Raw genomic sequence first — 19,375 nt, forward strand, 5'->3', positions numbered from 1 at the left:
GAATGGGTGCTCCTTTGAGAAAGTGCCCTGGTGTTAGGGCTGTGAGATCTGAGGGATCTTGCGAGAGTGTTGTTAGTGGCCGTGAATTGAGAACGGCTTCAATGCGAATTAATAGAGTTGTAAATTCTTCGTAATTAAATTTGTAGTTTCCAGCTACCTTTTTTAAGTGGGATTTGAAGCTTTTTACAGCTGATTCCCATAAACCACCCATATGAGGAGCTCTTGGGGGGATGAATTGCCAATTAATGCCTTGGGGGGCGTACTTTTGTACAATCTCAGGGGAGACTTGTTTAATAAAGTCCACAAACTGTTTTTCTGTGGCTCTTTGAGCTCCGATAAAGGTTTTTCCATTGTCGCTCATAAGTTTGGACGGAAAACCGCGACGTCCGACAAAGCGAGCAAATGCCGCGAGAAAAGCCTCTTTTGTCAGATTAGTACATAGCTCGAGGTGCACTGCTTTTGTCGTGAAACAGACAAAGACAGCCACGTAGCCTTTCATTAGGGTAGGAGACCTTAGCATGGATGCCTTTATCTGAAAAGGCCCAGCAAAATCAACACCTGTGATAGTGAAAGGCAGAGCGAAGTTGCAGCGTTCCGGTGGAAGTGCTGCCATAATCTGCGTCCTCATCTTCTGTTTATGCATAGTGCAGATCTTGCACATGAAAATGCACTTTTTTATTTGAGGCTTAAGTCGGGGAATATAAAACTCTTGGCGGATTATATATTGCATTAGGCGATGTTCCGCGTGCAACATTAGTATATGTATATACTTGAGTAGCAATGTTGCAAGTCGAGACTTTTCTGGTATTATTAGAGGATGGCGTTCGTTATATGTCAGGCTTGAGTTAGCAAGCCGACCATTAGCACGAAGCAGACCTTTCGTATCCAGAAATGGATTTAGTACTAAGAGTGAGCTCTTTTTGTCAATCGGCTTCGATTCTCTTAGTAGTGACATCTCGCAGCTGAAGTGGCGCGACTGAGTATACGTGATAAGAGCGACCTTTGCCTTTTCTAGGTCTAGGTGCGTCAATGTATCGCCTTGGGGATATACTGTGCGTATTCCCTTAATTCTAAGTTTGAGACGCTCTATGAAGTTGAGCATGTAAGCGATTACCCTCAGGGCTCGAGGGTATGATGAAAATCGCTCAAGGATGTCAGTGTCATCCGATATCGTGTGGAAAGAGTCGATTTTTCGACTTTCGGGGGCAATTATATTGCGTATGGGCGATCGTGGCCAAGAATCGGGGGATTCTATTAACCATCTAGGGCCATTCCACCAAAGAGAGGTGGTTGCAAGGTGCAGAGGCTTGCACCCCCTCGTACCTAGGTCAGCAGGATTGTCAGCACTGGCCACGTGTCGCCAAGTGGCTGATCCCACTAGGTCAAGGATTTGAGACGTTCGATTGGAAATATACGTCTTCCATGCATGTGGAGGTTTTTCTAACCAGGCTAATACAATTTCGGAATCAGACCAGAGATACAATTTATATTTGGTCATATTTAGATGCGTTTGCACCATGGATACTAGTTTGGCGAGTAGTAGCGCACCACATAGTTCCAGTCGTGGCAGACTTATTGTTTTTAGCGGAGCCACCTTTGCTTTGGCTACCAGTAGGTGACTGGTGGTCGCTGTGTCAGATTGTGTGCGCACATAGATGGTGGCACAATATGCCTTTTCAGAGGCATCACAGAAGCCATGTAGTTCGACTTTGTGCTCTGGGGCATAATTTATCCATCGTGGGATTTGTATCTGTGAGATATCTTTCAGATGACACGCGAACTGGGACCACTTTTCTAAACGAAGTGGTTTCACTTGTTCATCCCAGTCAGTTCCGTCTAGCCACAATTCTTGTATTAGAATTTTTGCTTGTATCATAATTGGCGAAAGCCATCCTGCGGGGTCAAAAAGTTTTGCCACCGAGGATAAAATTTGCCTTTTTGTTATAGCTGATAGTGCGGATATTGACTCATTAGTGTATGAAAACTGGTCAGATATCGCATTCCATTGTATCCCCAAAGTTTTTGTTGTGCTTTCCTTTTCGAATTTAAGGAAATTAGTGTCTAAAAGATTTTCTTTGGGTATGTCTTTTAAAATATTAGGGTGGTTCGCCGTTATCTTTTTCAACGGAAACCCTGCTGTATTGAGCGCTTGTGTCACTTGTGCTAGTGACTCGTATGCCTGTGGAAGATTGTGGCTTCCGGACAGAATGTCGTCTACATACGTTTGTGTTTTCAACACTTGTGTTGCCAGAGGAAATTCTGACTTTGTGTCTTCTGCCAGCTCGTGGAGTGTACGAATGGCGAGGTATGGGGCACAGTTTACGCCAAAGGTAACTGTTTTTAATTTAAAGTCGCGTAGTGGACTATTGGGAGATTTTCGGAAAATAATTCGCTGAAAATCTTGATCATCATCATGTACGATTATTTGTCGATACATTTTCTCAACATCCCCATTGAAAACGTATTTGTATATACGCCAATTTAGTATGAGGAGCATTAAATCTGGCTGAAGCGTGGGTCCCGTAAATAAAATGTCATTTAGGGAATTCCCCGAACTTGATGATTTTGATGCATTAAAGACAACTCTTACCTTTGTGGTTTTTTTGTCTGGCTTTATTACCGCATGATGTGGCAGGTAAAAAGAATTGTATTTACCTTTTATAATTTTTTCGCCAGGGCTGACTTCCTCCATGTGGTTTAAATGGAGGTATTCTTCTAAAACCCTATCGTATTCTGGTTTTAGCTCGCCTTTTTTAAGTAGGTTTTTTTCCATACTTAAAAACTGTTGGATAGCAGAGGTACGAGAATGACCTAAGGCGAGTGTGTGGGGAAATTCTGGCTTTAGTGGTAGTCGTACGACGTACCGGCCATTATCTAATCGAGTAGTTGTGGATTTGTAAAAATCCTCACAATATCGATCTTCTGGGGTTGTGATTGATATGGGGGGGAGTTCTTCTAACTCCCAAAACTTCCTGAGTTGTGTATTGAGGTATTCGTTTGAGATTTCCTCAACTTGAGTTGTCATTGTTGTGACTGGTTCCGCAACTAGTCCGCTTAGGACCCATCCGAAAATGGTATTTTGCGCCAGAAGTGTTTTTGTAATTTTCTCAACACCTTCGAGAATAATTTGAGGTATGAGATCGCTACCTAATAGAATGTCTATTTGAGCGGGAGTGTTGCAGTTGGGGTCTGCTAACTTAAGGTGTGAAACCTTTTGCCAATGCTTGCTATTTATATGATAGCTTGGAAGCATGTTTGTTAGTTGCGGTAAGACAATAGCTTCTGCTTGAATGCGCTTATCCGCTTGGGGGGAAATAAGGGTAATGGGGCAGATTTTGTTTGAGTTTTGTACTACTCTTCCGCCCATTCCCGTAATTTCAAAATTAGCTAGTTTTGTTGGCAGTTGTAGCCTACTTTGTGCCCTTGACGCTATAAAAGATCGTTGAGATCCTTGGTCTATTAAGGCCCTAAGTTTAAACAGTTCTCCTCGGTGCTCGATGGAGACCACTGCTGTGGGTAATAATACACTGCTTTGGTTTTCGCTGTGTAGCGTTTGAGTTTTTAAAGCCTTTGAGCAGCATGGTGCTTCTTGGCAATTTTCTGAATTTTGTAAGTCGGGATTTGCTGTTGCAACTAATCCCGTAGCTCTTTTAACATTAGCGTTGTTTTGAGCTAAGCTGGAAAAATTTGTAATGTGAAGCATTGAGTTATGTCGTTTATGGCAATAAACGCAATTAAATTTGCTTTCACAATCTTTGAGCGCATGCGCATGAGACAAACAATTAGTACAAAGTTTTTTTGTTCTTACGAAATTGTTTCTTTCGTTAATGTTTAGTTTTTTAAATTTCTCGCAAGATTTCAGACTGTGCCCTCCTTTACACAGTTCGCATGACGTATGTTTATTTTGTTCGGAGGTGAACGCTTGTGTTTTGAAAAAACTACGATTTAAGTTGTTGTTGTTACTCGCTTGGGGCCTATTGAAGCTTCGATTCAGGTCATGTTGAACGTTTTTAGTTCTGACCATTTTTTTATCTACCCTTTCCGCAATTTCGTATTGGGTAGTTAAGAAATCGTTCATTTGTTGCCACGTTGGGCACTTTTTCCGTGATGAGAGCGATTGCTCCCACAAAAGTAACGATTTTTCTGGTAATGCGGCTGTGCATATATTTACCAGAATGGGGTCCCAATTGTCTGTGGGAATATTCTGTGTCGCTAGAACCGACAAGCAATTAGAAACAGTGGATTGAAGTTTTATAAATTCCTCACTTGTTTCTTTTTGAATTTTTGGTAAATTCATCAATATTGTGACTTGTTTGTCTACTAATATCCTTTCGTTCTCGTAACGAGCTTTTAGGGCTTCCCAAGCATAATTGAAATTTTCGTCATTAAGAGCGAACTGTTTCACTAATACCCCTGCTTGACCTTTTGTTTTGTATCGGAGGTGATACAATTTTTGTGCATTAGATAATTTTGGGTGGTTTATGTAAACGGCTGTGAACATGTCCCGGAAGGACGGCCATTGTTCATAACCACCATGAAAAATTTCAGTGTCACAGGCGGGCACCTTGAGGTGGATGCCTGAACTCGCCTCTTGGATTTGCACTTGTGGCAGCTCTACTCTCGGTTGTGGAGTAGGTGCAATTGCTTTAATTAATCTCAATTGATCGGAGATCATAGCTCTCGTTTCCTCGTACTGGTCTAAGCAGTGTTCATATTTGGAGTATGCTGAAGATTTGAAATTTTCAGGTAGATCTGATTCGTCAGATTCTACAATTGCGTCATACGCAGCTTGGAGACGTGTCCAGAAATTGCTTAGATTTTCTTTTTTGATTTCTAATACCGATTCAGAGTTATCTTGAATCGGTGAAGATGAAAATCGAGTGCAGTATCGAATTAGACTGTCACTCTCAGCAATAAACTTAGTATATGAAATGTCTTTAAATTTTTTTTGCTTTGTAGCACCTTGCTTTGAGCGTGTAGCTTCAGCAGGTGTACCTGGGCTCTTTTCTTCTGAAGTCATTTTTTGTACTTTTAAATACTGTGTAGACTTAGATTCCTTAGAATCTCCGTCCATTTAGATAATATGATAAAAATGATAAAATTGAAATATATATATGAGAGAGGAAAAATTCTCTCAGTGTACTTATGATAATAATAAGTACGCGTGAAATCTTTAAGATAAAAAGTTTTGTTTTGTTGTTGTAAACGCAATTTATCAAATAACGAACGCGTATTTCGTTTTTCTTATTCCCGGTGCTTTTGTATTAAGCTACTAGTTTGTTATTGTTTTTGTCTTTTATTTTATTTAATGTTTCGTACTCGTTAGAAAATACTTGAGTATACGAGCGATAATGTAAAAAGGAGAAAAAGGTTGATGACCTTTGTATATAAGTTTGCACAATATGTGCGTGTTTATGTGCATACGTAAGATGCAAAAAATTTATTTTTTTGTTTTGTTTTGTTTGCAATCCTGCTTGCTTGTGCTTTAACAAGAACAAGGGGTATTGCTGGACAGGTGCCGATTTGGTCTTTGAATATAAGTATGTGTGTGTGTGAACACTTGAAAATGGCAATACTTATGTATTTGCCTTTCCTTTCTACCAACTCTTAAAATCTTTTGTGTTATTTTGACCGTATTTTTTTTCCAATTAGTAAAATTTTAAAATTTTTAATAAATTAAAATTTCGTATTTATCTTTTTATTTTTTCCAAATTTTGTAAAATTTTGTGAAATTTTAATTTAATTCTGTACTGTATATTCCGGCATAGGCAAATTGTATGCCGTATGTATGTGCGTATATTATTTGCCGTACGGATAACGCGGGAATAGAAAATCGGTGAAGTGCAGGTATGCACTTTTGTTAATATATAAAATTTAATTTTCTTTATGCTTATTCTACATACATGTGGGTGTATGTTGCATTAATTTTGTTTCTCCTCACTTTGTTTCGATATGCAAGGTATGTACATATAAAAGAGGTGACTTTTGGCATATATGTATGTTTGGTTTTGTTATTTTTCTTTTTTCCTTTTTTGTAATTTCGCAATTGCCTTAGCTTACTTTTTGCGCAATCCTGCTTATACTGTTGAGTATAAGGGGTATTGCCGGAAAATGTTGTCAAGTGAATACTTGAAAATTTTTTTTTTGATTTTTAATGTTGTGTGTTTAGATACACAAATGTAAGCATAAGTAGGCCTTTTATCAGATATGTATGTGCCAGTATATGTACAATCACACATATATATATATATATATATATATGTATATATTATACCATGTACTGTTCATACATATATTTGGATGTACATATGTAATGTACCAAACTGTTTTCGGTTTCCCGGAAATAAACCGTAAGTTCGGACAGTTTGGTAGCAACCGTTCTATTAAAAGTTACAGGATCGTATACAGTTCAAGATCAACTGTAACTTTCAACATACATATATGCAAATAAGTTCAAATAATTTAAAATAATAAATGGAGTTGATACACTCACTTTGTGCCGCTTCAAGGGAGTTTGAGGGCTTTATATGAGTTTAGAAAAGAGGGGGGGCTAGTATATGCCACTGCGTTCAATCTGCTTCCTTCCGTCCGTTTCCTTTCCTTTTTGGTGCTTGTTTCGTGGTTGTGGATTTTCCTCTCGTTGCTTGGCTTTCCTCCGGTTGTTTTTTATTTTTAATTAAATTTTTTAATGTTTAATTTTCACAAAGATTTTGTTTTATTCATGTATTGAGTTTCGCGCCCGTGTGAATGTTTTAGTTTTGATAAATCATATTTCGCGGCCGATTTTCCGTATTTTTTTTTTTTTTTGTTTTTTGGGGTTTTGGGTTTTAAACACTGTATTTTATGTACATGTATTTATACGTTGCTTTTTTATATAACTGCACACACGGAGTTACGCTTTTTGTTGTTATATTATTATTATTTTTTTTTGTTTTTCGATATTGTTACCACAACACGGAACCGCTTCGTGTCAGTTTTTCAAACTGCTTTTTCTTTATTGTATATGTATATCGCAGTTATTTTATTATATATATATGTATTTTTTGTGAAATTTTTGGTTTAGATATGTATATGTGCATGCACCGCTTTTTCTTTTTATAATTTATTTTTTCCTTGAAAATTTTTTTTTTTTTTTTATGTATCTATATATGTATATGTATCTGTCACAGCACCTGGTTTTATATATATATATTTTTTTTTTTTAATAGAAAACAATTTTGTATTTGTAAATTAATATGTATACATATGTATGTATGTCACCGCACCTTTAATTTTTTTTGTATATGTCACTTTAATTATTTTGCCGCTGCTTTTATTTTTACTTTTTCCAAATAGTGCCTTTCTTAGCGGCTCGAAGGACCAATGTTTAAATCAGTAATGTCCGATTCGTTTTATCTTGATGACACTTACCACTTCCACTTATTTTAATAAAAAACACGGTTAAGCTTTAATTTCAATTTGGGTTTACTGAGCCCTTTTAACGATTATAACTTCAGTAATTACAATGTTTCGATTCGAGATAAATAGCAAAATAGCAGGCGACGGCGGGAAAGCGAGAATTAAGCGGCGATGCGTAGACTCCGTTTGTAGGTCAAAACGAGACTGATCTTAACTTTTTTGTTGATCCCCTTTTCACCAGTGTGGTATGTGTTTGCGTGTGTGGATGTCCTCTCGCCTGTGGGTAGTGGAATGTAGTTTCGGTGTGTGTGGTGTATTGATGGTGGTGGTGTATTGATGATGGTGGTGTATTTGTGTAGTGGCATTAGGAGGGGGCGGCTTATCTCATTTAGCCAAAATCTTTATAATTTAAATAGAAATTATAAAATCTATTTAAAACTTACCTTCCTCAACAATTTAACAACGTAATATGTAAAATGACGGCTAAAACAGGGTTGCAATTATATTTTTGCGTGACATTGCACGTAAATATACATGGGTTTTGGTCTGACACATTTTACAGCCATTGCAAATAATTTTCTGCGTGTGTTTGTTGTTGTGCCGGTGCACCAAGTGGAAATATATGCAATTCTTGCACCGTGCAAGGGTTTTGAAAGAGCAAGAAAATACCCCTATTATGTTCGAACATTTTTTTTTTGCTTGTTTGATTGTTCGCCACTTCTTCACCGCACTGCACTATATTTTATTTTATTTTATTTTGTTTAAAAGTCCATAGTGCCTGTCACTATGGCTCGAAGGACCATGAATAAATTTATACCCAATTTATTGGGGAACACATACCACTGCTTTGATTGAAATAAAAGTATCTGAGTTTTAGGTTTGTATTTAACAATTTTATTTAAAGGGTTAAGCTTGTATTTTTACAAGTTAATAAAAATGATGCCGGTGCTGGCGAACGCATGAGGGATTTACTTGGCGCCGCGTATGATCGAACGTACATACATATGTATATAACGAAAGTGTATCAGCGAGGAGTGTGTGACGAATTATTGACGTGGCGAATGTTGGTAGCGAATTGGACCGAGTGATGACGACGGAGAAGTGTGTCAGCGAATGTGTGTATAGCGAATGTAGTCTCCTTTCCTGTTGTCTATCCTTTTTGTTTAGTGGGTAAGAGCACAGGTGTGGTGAGTTGCGTTAAAGTGCCATCAGCTGTGGTGAATTGCGCTGTTGCATTAGGATGCGCCAGTTTTACCGGATAGAAGGGGTGGATGCTTAGCTCATTTAAACAAAGGGGTTTGAAAATTTCAAAAAAAAAAAAAATTTTTTTTTGCCTAGTTAAATTCTACAACATCTCTAGAATATTATCCCAAATTTTTAAGTTGATTCGATTAATAGTTTCGGAGATACAGCCTTGAGAACTTGTGCGCTAGGCTAGCTATGTACGCTAAGTTTCGCCGTCTTTAAATGTGTTTTTCTGGAAATCTAGCTTTTGAAGTCGATGGACACGATCTCTCGAAAAGTTATGGACCCATTTAGTTCGAATTGTGCACACATCTTTAAAATACCATTATCTACAACTTATTTTTTAACCTATTTAGACCTGAAACTGTTTTTTAATTGAAGTGTTTTTTGTCTATTTTTATTAGTCTTAGGGTGAAAAATTCTCAAGCGGTTTTGAGAAGCGATAATAAAACTTGGGAATGCGCGAATAAAATTAATAAGCCTAATTGCCTGTCACAAATAATAGCGATAAAAAATGAAGACGCGTGCGGTCGTTTCCACGGTTCAATTTCAATAGAGTCTTTATTTAATTTAATTTATTTGCTTAGCCTAAATCTTAAAACTAACGGCTTAAACTAGTGGTAATGTTCATATGTATAAAAAAGGGGAAAGTATAGTAATTCAACTTTCGTTAAATATTGTAAAATATTACGTTGAGGTAAGTAAGGTGAGTAATATTTTAGTATTACAAATGTATTATTAAGGTAAGTATAAAATAATTTAAATAATTCAATATTTTATTTTTATATATATAAATCTTCTGACCGTGTGTTTGCATTTGAACTGCTCCTAAACGGATGGACCGATTTGGATGAAATTTTGTGTGTATGTTTAAGGAAATTCGAGAATGGCTTATATTTACAATTTGGTCCACTGGAAAATGTTTTTAAAATTTTTTTTTCGTTTTTTGTCAATTGTTAATGTTGGAATGTTTGACCGATAGATGGCGCTACCATCGCAGTATCCAATATTCAAACCATAAATTGGCGTAAACGTGCATTAAACAAAACGATACCAAAGTAAAAGGCGACATCTGTGGATCAAGTTTTTATATTGTGGAGAGAGTTCGTTCTTAATACCATGTTCAGGCCGAAAATTTAAAAGGTTAGATTACATTGAAGCATTTCATAACCCAACAGTGTTCTCACTGCCATTAGAAAGACAGCTGTTATTGTCATTCAAGAATTTACATCGCTTAATATTTATCAAAAGAAAAGAATGTCATACAGTATTTTGAAATAAAAGCCGTCTTTTTTCAAATATTTTCCATATAATAGAAATAGTGGATGCATTTTTTCATTTGTTAAGTCGATTTTCAGGTGAAATTAGATTCATTGCTTTAAAAAAAAAAAATGTTTGCTTACATTTTTTCCCTTTGTAGTGTCTAAATCAGCTGTGATAATGTAACAGATTTCCAATGCTGACAAGTAGGTGGCGCAAAATCAGAGTCGCACAGAGCGATTTAGCGTAGATCAGTTTCAAACCATTTCAATGAAGTGATTTGGAAATGTCATTTTTGTATGGCGAAATCTTGATAAATTTTTAAGATTAGTGGGATAGTCCATTCAACAGCCGAAATCATGTTATTAAGTGTCGGTCTGAACATGGTATAAATAATAAATTGGGTGATTCAATACATCTATGGGTAGCTATAACATTTTTTCATACCTGCTAACTATTGGAGGGGGTATCTTGACAGGCAATTTAAAATTGCAAAAGGTCTGGCATAAAAAAATAGCGGGATAACTGAAGTGTTTATAAAAAATTTGGGATATACGGAAATCCTTTCGAAGCATTGCACAAAGCAATACAATATTTAAACGGGAACGATGAATACATATATGCGTACAATTTCAAACTGATCCTTCCTGAAAAATAATAAAATTGCTAAATATTGGAAATGGTAGAATAGAACTGCAATCAAATACACAATGCAATGAATTACAACTGGCTCATTTATCATTCGATGAATAATATACCACGGACATCGCAAAAGACTGATGCCATAACCTTGCCAGCCGATTTTTTTTGTCTTTCCACGCTTGAGAACCGTTTCTTAATATGAAGTCCACCAGGCTGACAATCGATTGGGCTCGATTGATTTCACTGATGCACAGCCAAAATTCAATAGGATTTTTACCCCGAAAACCAATTCTTTCTTAACGCACGAAATGCTTTTTGTTGCTTCATCAAAAATTCGATTATTCCTTAACTAATACTTATAATCTAACTAACAGAAATCATATAGATGGTGTTAGTAGTACTACCTATGTATCAGCCACAGTAAAACGTAGGCGGGTCCTCTAGTAATTTTTTATAATTCATTTTTCTTAATTTTCATTTCAGGTTTAAATATACATATCTAAATATATATATCTTGTCGCTTGACGCAACACCGGCTACCTTGACAGGATCATATTCCTTCAATATCCAGTGGAAGCACGGACAGTTTGTGGATGGGACGCTTAATCGTTCCCGTCTTGGTTGCCACGTCTGCGACCCGCACCGTGCCGTCTTGCCCTTCGACGGTTGCGACGACGCGCCCTAGTACCCACTGCTGCGGCGGCACGTCGTCCTCGTGGACGAGAACGAGGTCGTTGAGCTGCATATTGCGTTTGGGGTGCAGCCACTGGTTGCGCTCGGCCCATCAGGTATACTTTGGACCACTGTCGCCAGAACTGTTGCTTGAGACAGCAAACAAGTTGCCATCTCTCGCAACAACGAACTGGGTCCACTGGCACCTTCTCTGGGGGTAATACCCGCAGGGAGTTAACACCTCGCCGTCGTTGGGATCTTGGCTGAGAGGTACTAGGGGGCGAGAGTTGAGGATGGCCTCCACTTCGGCCTACACTGTTGCTAACTCCTCTGCTGTGAGTAGCGCGCTGCCGGTTACCCGAACGATGTGGTGTTTGGCGGACTTCACCGCGGCTTCCCATAATCCGCCGAAGTGTGCCGCCCGCGGTGGTATAAAGATGAAACTGCACCCTTCGTCTGCTGCGAATCTCTTCAGTTCTGGACCCATTGCTAGAAACGCCTCCTTCAATTCGCGCAGCTTGCGATCGGCGCCGACGAAATTGGTGGCGTTGTCGGTGAATATCTTCGTCGGGATTCCTCGGCGTCCAATGAACCTTTTTAGGGCGAGAATAAATGAATTAGAAGATAGGTCCGAAACTAATTCTAAAGGTACTGCTTTGGAAGTGAAGCAAACGAAAACTGCAATATATGTTTTTACGGGTGGTCGGCCGCGTATTTTTAACGTTGTGTATATCGGCCTACAGAAATCTACGCCACATATAAGAAAGGGCCGTAGTGCTCGAAGTCTTTCGACTGGAAAATTTCCCATTATTTGGTTTTGCAACTTCGGCTTGTAATGAAAACAATGTATACAGTTTCTTACGGTTCTACTGCAAGCTTCTCGGGCATTAATTAGCCATATGCGTTCTCAAAGAAGCGCAACCAACGCTTTAGCCCCAGCGTGGTGATTTCGAATATGCAGGAACCGTAAATACGTTATAACGAAGTGCGAACTTTTATTTAATAAAAGCGGAAATTTGGCATCGTTTGGGAGAGGTGCATTTAATAAGCGACCTCCTACTCGGATTAATTTGAACGACAGCGACTTATCCGAGTACTCATGCAAAAACGGGTTGAGTTTTTGCAAGTTTGCGGGTAGGGTGGTGCCTTTATGCATTTTTTGAATAACATCCGAAAATTCTGAATGTTGGACCACCTGTGCAATTTTTAGAAAACTCAAGTTTAGCTCTTCTGAAGTCAGATCTTGGCCTCTGGAGGATTTTGCTGGTCGCCTGATCCATCGTAATATATATGCGACCACACGAAGCAATTTTTTATGAGAAGAGAATTTTTCAATAATGTCCAATATTGAATTTTTCTGAGTAGTCGAAAGTAATGTAAATGTATTTTTCTTCTTCTCTAATGCTTCGTCTTCTGGTGAGAGCTGGAAGTGGTTATTAATTGGCCATAATGCAGGGTCTTCTAGGAGGAACTGTGAACCGCCAAACCATATTGAATTATTCAATTCGTCCACGTTACAAAACCGAGATACTTGATCCGTAGGATTTTGTTTCGTTGGCACATGTCGCCAATGTACTTTGTCAGTCAACTCTTGGATTTCGGACACTCTGTTTGCGACGAAGGTTTGTAGTGAAGATGGATGTGTTTTAATCCAATGTAAAACGATTTCAGAGTCTGTCCAAAATGTAATATTTTCGAAATGTCGACTCAACATAGGCGCTACTCTTGACCATAATTTCGAAAGAGGATGTGCTGCCGAGAGCTCAAGACGCGGAAGAGGTTTGGTCTTCAGCGGAGCCACTCTAGACTTTGCAGTAAGCAGCATGCATTTAGTACCACTAACAGATTGGCTTCGTATGTATATGCAGCATCCGTACGCCCTTATTGAGGCGTCGGAGAAGCCATGTATTTGGCAGATGGCACTCGACTCAACGTTTACGTAACGAGGAATGCTTATCGATGAGAGCTGTATTAGGTTGGCTTTAAAGTTCTGCCAGCTAGTGTCAAGGCGCAATGGAATCGACTCATCCCAATCTAGATTTTGGATTCAAAGCTCTTGCAATAAGATTTTTGTTTCGTTTAGTGGCTCGCAGATCATTAAAATTGTCATCTAAAACAAATCGAAACAAATCCTCTTTCGGCAACCAATGGATTCCTAACGTTTTAGTGGAACTTTTGTCATTGAAGCTTAATGACTTTTCAGTGCAATCACTGTCGAAAAATTTAGGGTGGTTCGAAAACCACTTCGTTAAGGTGAATCCTGCCGAGTTTAATATTTTAATTACCTCACTTCTCAAAAGATCTAGAGACTCAAAATTTTCGGACCCTGTTAATAAATCATCAACATAAAAGTCTCTGGCCAATGAACCGAGTGGGTACGAGGGCTGTCCGATCAATAACCGACCTCAACGTGAAGCATCTGAAAAAAAAAGTTTATACTTCAAATTGTGCATATTATAATAGCTACTCGCCAAAATTTCAGAAATTTATCTTGCGCAATTATCTGTTGACAGTCGTTTTTGTGAGTCTATTTCGGTGATTTCCCCAAAGTGGAAAAAATTGAATATCGAACTGTAATTAAATTTTTATTTTTGAAAGGCAATACGCCTTCACAAATGAGTTGGACTCTGTGTATGGTGACTCTGCACCATCGTTTACCACCGTAAAATTTTGGGCAGCTGAATTTAAACGTGGTCGCAGGAGCTTGGAAGATAATGAACGTCCTGGGCGTCCAAAAACTGTAACCACTAACGATAACATCGCTAAAGTTCATCAATTGGTACTAGACGACCGCCGGATTAAAGTTAGGGAAATAGCTGAGATTATGAAGATGTCAAAAGAAACTGTTTGTCACATATTAAACCAAGATTTGGGCATGAGAAAGCTGTCCGCGCGATGGGTGCCGCATTTGCTTACGCTAGACCACAAACGTGCGCGCATGAACATTTCCAGCGCTCTGTTGGCTCAGTTTAGAGGCAATAAAACCCGTTTTTGGCGCCGATTGATAACTGTAGACGAAACTTGGATTCATCATTATACGCCCGAAACAAAAAACCAATCTAAACAGTGGATTGAAAAGGGGGAACCAGCCCCAAAAAAACCTAAAGCTGTGTATTCGGCTGGGAAAGTGATGGCGAGTGTTTTTTGGGACAGCCATGGAATTATTTTTATCGACTATCTTGAAAAAGGAAAAACTATAACAGGAGCATACTACGCATCATTATTGGACAAGCTAAAGGAAGAAATTTCGAAAAATCGGCCACATTTGCAAAAAAAGAAAGTCTTGTTCCACCAAGACAACGCACCATATCACACCTCAACAGTCGCCATGGCGAAAATCCACGAATTGCGGTTTCAACTGCTTGACCATCCACCTTATTCACCGGATCTAGCACCAAGCGACTTTTTTTTGTTTCCTCAACTTAAAACTGCGCTCGGCGGCCAGAGATTTTCGTCAAATGAGGAGGCAATCTCTTTCCTGAACTCGTATTTTGCAGACAAAGACGCCAAGTACTATTTGGAAGGGTTGCAGAGATGGGAGCATCGTTGGGAGAAGTGTATGGAGTTACAAGGAGACTATGTAGAAAAAAAAAAAAAAATTTTGAAAAAGTCGCGTGCATCATGGTTAGGTCGGTTATTTATCGGACAGCCCTCGTATTTCATTGTATTGGCATCACTGAGCATTTGCAAACACCGTGTTGCGAGAAATGGAGCAGGCGCAGTGCCGTATGTTACGGTGTTAAGACGAAAAATTTGAATTTGCTCAGAAGGATGCTCTCTCCACACAATAAGTTGACTATTTCTGTCTTCTTCATGCACAATTATTTGACGGAACATTTTAGTAATGTCCGCTGTTAGTGCATACTTATGTAAGCGAAAACGAAGAAGAGTTGAATATGATTCTTCTTGGATGGTTGGACCTACCATCAAAAGTTCATTCAACGCTATTTGAGTTGAAGATCGACTCGAGGCATCAAATACAACACGTAATTTGGTTGTTGTGCTCTCGGGCCTTAAAACGTATTGATGCGGAATGAAGTAGTGTGGCGGAATGAAGTAGTGTGGCTCACTCGAGATCTTATTGTTCGTTGGGCTCATGTGACCCAGTGCTCTACATTCATTCATAAAGTCCAGATACATTTTACGAAGTTCTGGATTTTTGAATGTCCTTCTCTCCAGGGCCTGAAACCGCCGAACTGCGGTTTCATATGAGTGACCGAGTAACTTACGGTCAGCTTTAAAGGGCATTCTGACTTGAAGACGTCCTGAAGGCAATACTTTTCACACTCTTGTTGCTCTGGTGTGAATTCGATGCCATTTGATTCTGAAGGTAATTCTTCTAGAGCCCAAAATTTTGGACTACTGAATCGATTGACGTTAAGTCTTCTTCAGCTTGGCATAATGTGCTATGTAATCTGGGAGGAGAACTTATATTACTGGCGTATTTGCCAGATACAATCCATCCTAAAAGGGTTTTCTGAAGAGTTGGTTGGTTAGGACCATTTTTAATTTGACCAACAGCTAACAGATCGAAAAATGTTTCAGCACTCAATAGGATATCCACTTTTTTAGATTTGTGGAATTCTGGTTCCAGCCATTAACATTGATGTTATGGTCTGGATGATTTGCCGAAATGCATAGCATTACCCAGAATTCCGCCGAAAATTCAATATTATTTAACCGCGACTTGACAAACGCGCTTAGTTTTGACCCCACTTTTGTGTTGGAATTGGCAATTCCTATTACACTTAATGTTTTGTGCTGACGTCGAATCCGCAACTTTTGTGCCAAGTCCTCCGTCATAAAGTTGACCTGGGAGCTTGAGTTCAGCAACTCTCTCGCAGGCAGGTAATCTCCACAGCTGGTCCTCACTAAAATTACTGCTGTTGCCAACATGACCCGATCCGGCATACTGGCTGTATGCATGGCATGTGTGGTTGATGGTTGCGGATGAGGTACAGCGGTGAAGGACACTGGATACTGGTGCAACAGCGAGTCATGGGATCGATGGCATATGCGGCAACGATCCGCTCTGCATTTGGAAACGGTATGTCGCTTACGCAAGCAATTTATGCATAAGGGTACCGATTTTACGAGCTCGAAGCTGTTGCACCGGAAGAGCCTTCAAAGTAGGGCAGGCAGTTAGATGATGATCCCTCGATTTGCACTGTTGGCAAAGAGGCTGCCTCGTACTTGCTGCAACTAGCGCCGATTTGGTCCTATCTATTTGTTGTTGCTTCCCATGACTCGTACTGCCTGTTGGTATGGGCTTCGTCCTTAAGTGTGATGCTCCTTCCGCTGATAGTTGCTGGTATCTCCTATTTAGGGTGGCTTCACAGTCCTTCTACAGTGGCAGTTTGTCATAGTCCAGCGCTTCTTCCCATTTGGATCCAGTGGCAGGGTCAACCTTTGTCATTACAATGTGTATGATTATTGCGTTCGTTATTTGTTTTTTGGAGTCATGTGTAGAAGTTCACGCAAGTGAGGAAAGTTCTCTGATCGCCATTCACTTGGGAGTGGCCAGAAACGATTCTTTTACATATGAGTCAAGCAGCTCACGACTTCCGGTCTTTGACCAAGTATCCTCTGGGTAGCCTAAGAACATCCGTTTGAAGGCGAGCTAAAGTGAGAAGGCGAAACATCCCCTGCATAGGGTTGTGCGCTGGGTTTGGGACCCGCCACATAAAAAACACCCCCAATGAAAAGGAAAAAACAGCCTCGGATGAGAGACCCCCCTTTTGATGACGACCATGGCAAACGAAATAAGGACCACGATTTGAGGGCATGCACCTGGAATGTCCGGTCCCTTAATTGGGAAGGTGCCGCTGCCCAGCTGGTTGATGTCCTCGTGAAAATAAAGGCTGACATCACCGCCGTCCACGAAATGCGATGGACGGGACAAGGCGTGAGGCCAGTAGGTCCTTGTGACATTTACTACAGTGACCATATAAAGGAGCGCAAGTTCGGTGTGAGATTCATGGTGGTAGAGAGACTCCGTCGCCGAGGAATGTCATTCACTCTGGGAGATGATCGTCTAGCCAAAATCGCAATCAAAGCGAGGTTCTTCAAAATATCGCTGATTTGCGCGCACGCCCCGACGGAAGAGAAGGACGATGTGACCAAAGATGCCTTTTATGAGTGCTTTGAGCGCACTTATGAGAGATGCCCCCGCCACGATGTCAAAATCGTGCTTGGCGACTTCAACGCCAGGGTGGGCAAAGAAGGTATCTTTGGCACTACTGTCGGTAAATTCAGCCTCCACGAGGAAACATCCCCAAATGGGTTGATCGACTTCGCCGGGGCCCAAAATATGGTTGTCTGTAGTACTAGATTCCAGCATAAGAAGATACATCAAGCTACCTGGCTGTCTCCGGATCGAAAAACCACCAACCAGATCGATCATGTTGTGATAGACGGAAGACACGTCTCCAGTGTTTTAGATGTGCATGCGCTCCGAGGTCTTAACATCGACTCGAACCACTATATTGTTGCAGCCAAAATTCGCACCCGCCTCTGTGCAGCAAAAAACGCACGCCAAAAAACACAAGGAAGGTTCGACGTCGAGAAGCTGCAATCACAACAGACAGCCGAAAGATTTTCCACTCGGCTTGCACTCCTGCTCTCAGAGAGCAATCGTCAACAACTCGGTATAAGGGAACTGTGGGACGGCATTTCAAACTCCTTACGTACAGCTGCAACCGAAACCATTGGTTTTCGGAAGGTGCAAAAGAACAGCTGGTACGACGAGGAGTGCCGTGTCGCAGCGGAGAGAAAACAGGCTGCCTATCTCGCAACGTTACGATCGACCACAACACGTGCGGGATGGGATAGATACCGAGAGTTGAAGAGGGAAGCGAGACGCATTTGCAGACAGAAGAAATAAGAGGCCGAAATGCGTGAGTACGAACAGCTTGATAAGCTGGCCGACAGGGGTAATGATCGAAAAATCCACGAAAAAATGCGGCGGCTTACAGAAGGTTTAAAGACCGGAGCATACTCCTGTAGAACCCCCAAAGGTGATCTAGCCACCGATGCCCAGAGCATACTTAGATTATGGAGGGAACACTTCTCCAGCCTGCTGAATGGCAGTGGACACATAACACCAGGAGAAGGCGAACCCGATTCCCCAATCGATGACGATGGAGCAGACGTTCCATTACCCGGCCATGAAGAAGTTCGAATAGCAGTTGCCCGCCTGAAGAACAACAAAGCGGCAGGGGCCGACGGATTGCCGGTCGAGCTATTCAAGCACGGCGGCGAAGAACTGATAAGGAGCATGCATCAGCTTCTTTGCAAAATATGGTCGGATGAAAGCATGCCCAACGATTGGAATTTAAGTGTGCTATGCCCAATCCATAAAAAAGGAGACCTCACAATCTGCGCCAACTACCGTGGGATAAGCCTCCTCAACATCGCGTACAAGGTTCTATCGAGCGTATTGTGTGAAAGATTAAAGCCCACCGTCAACAAACTGATTGGACCTTATCAGTGTGGCTTCAGGCCTGGTAAATCAACAACCGACCAGATATTCACCATGCGCCAAATCTTGGAAAAGACCCGTGAAAGGAGAACCGCCACTCACCACCTATTCGTCGATTTCAAAGCTGCTTTCGACAGCACGAAAAGGAGCTGCCTTTATGCCGCGATGTCTGAATTAGGTATCCCCGCAAAACTAATACGGCTGTGTAAACTGACGTTGAGCAACACGAAAAGCTCCGTCAGGATCGTGAAGGACCTCTCCGAGCCGTTCGATACCAAACGAGGTTTCAGACAAGGCGACTCCCTATCGTGCGACTTTTTCAATCTGCTGCTGGAGAAAATTATTAGAGCTGCAGAACTGAATCGAGCAGGTACAATCTTTTATAAGAGTGTACAGCTGCTGGCGTATGCCGATGATATTGATATCATCGGTATCAACACCCGCGCCGTTAGTTCTCCTTTCTCCAGACTGAACAAGGAAGCAACGCAAATGGGTCTGGCAGTGAACGAGGGCAAGACGAAATATCTCCTGCCATCAAACAAGCAGTGGTCGCACTCACGACTTGGCTCTCACGTCACTGTTGACAGTCATAACTTTGAAGTTGTAGATAATTTCGTCTATCTTGGAACCAGCGTAAACACCACCAACAATGTCAGCCTGGAAATGTAACGCAGCTAC

At 40.6% G+C, this 19,375-nt stretch overlaps 1 protein-coding gene across 26 annotated transcripts in view; it reads right to left on the reverse strand.

The window, feature by feature from the left end:
- Positions 1-19,375, reverse strand: part of LOC105233049 (calcium/calmodulin-dependent protein kinase type II alpha chain) — a 417,125-nt gene that overhangs the window by 178,232 nt on the left and 219,518 nt on the right. The gene's annotated exons all lie outside the window — the stretch shown is intronic.

Source organism: Bactrocera dorsalis, chromosome 6, assembly GCF_023373825.1.
Source record: "Bactrocera dorsalis isolate Fly_Bdor chromosome 6, ASM2337382v1, whole genome shotgun sequence".
In the NCBI taxonomy this organism is placed as follows: domain Eukaryota; kingdom Metazoa; phylum Arthropoda; class Insecta; order Diptera; family Tephritidae; genus Bactrocera; species Bactrocera dorsalis.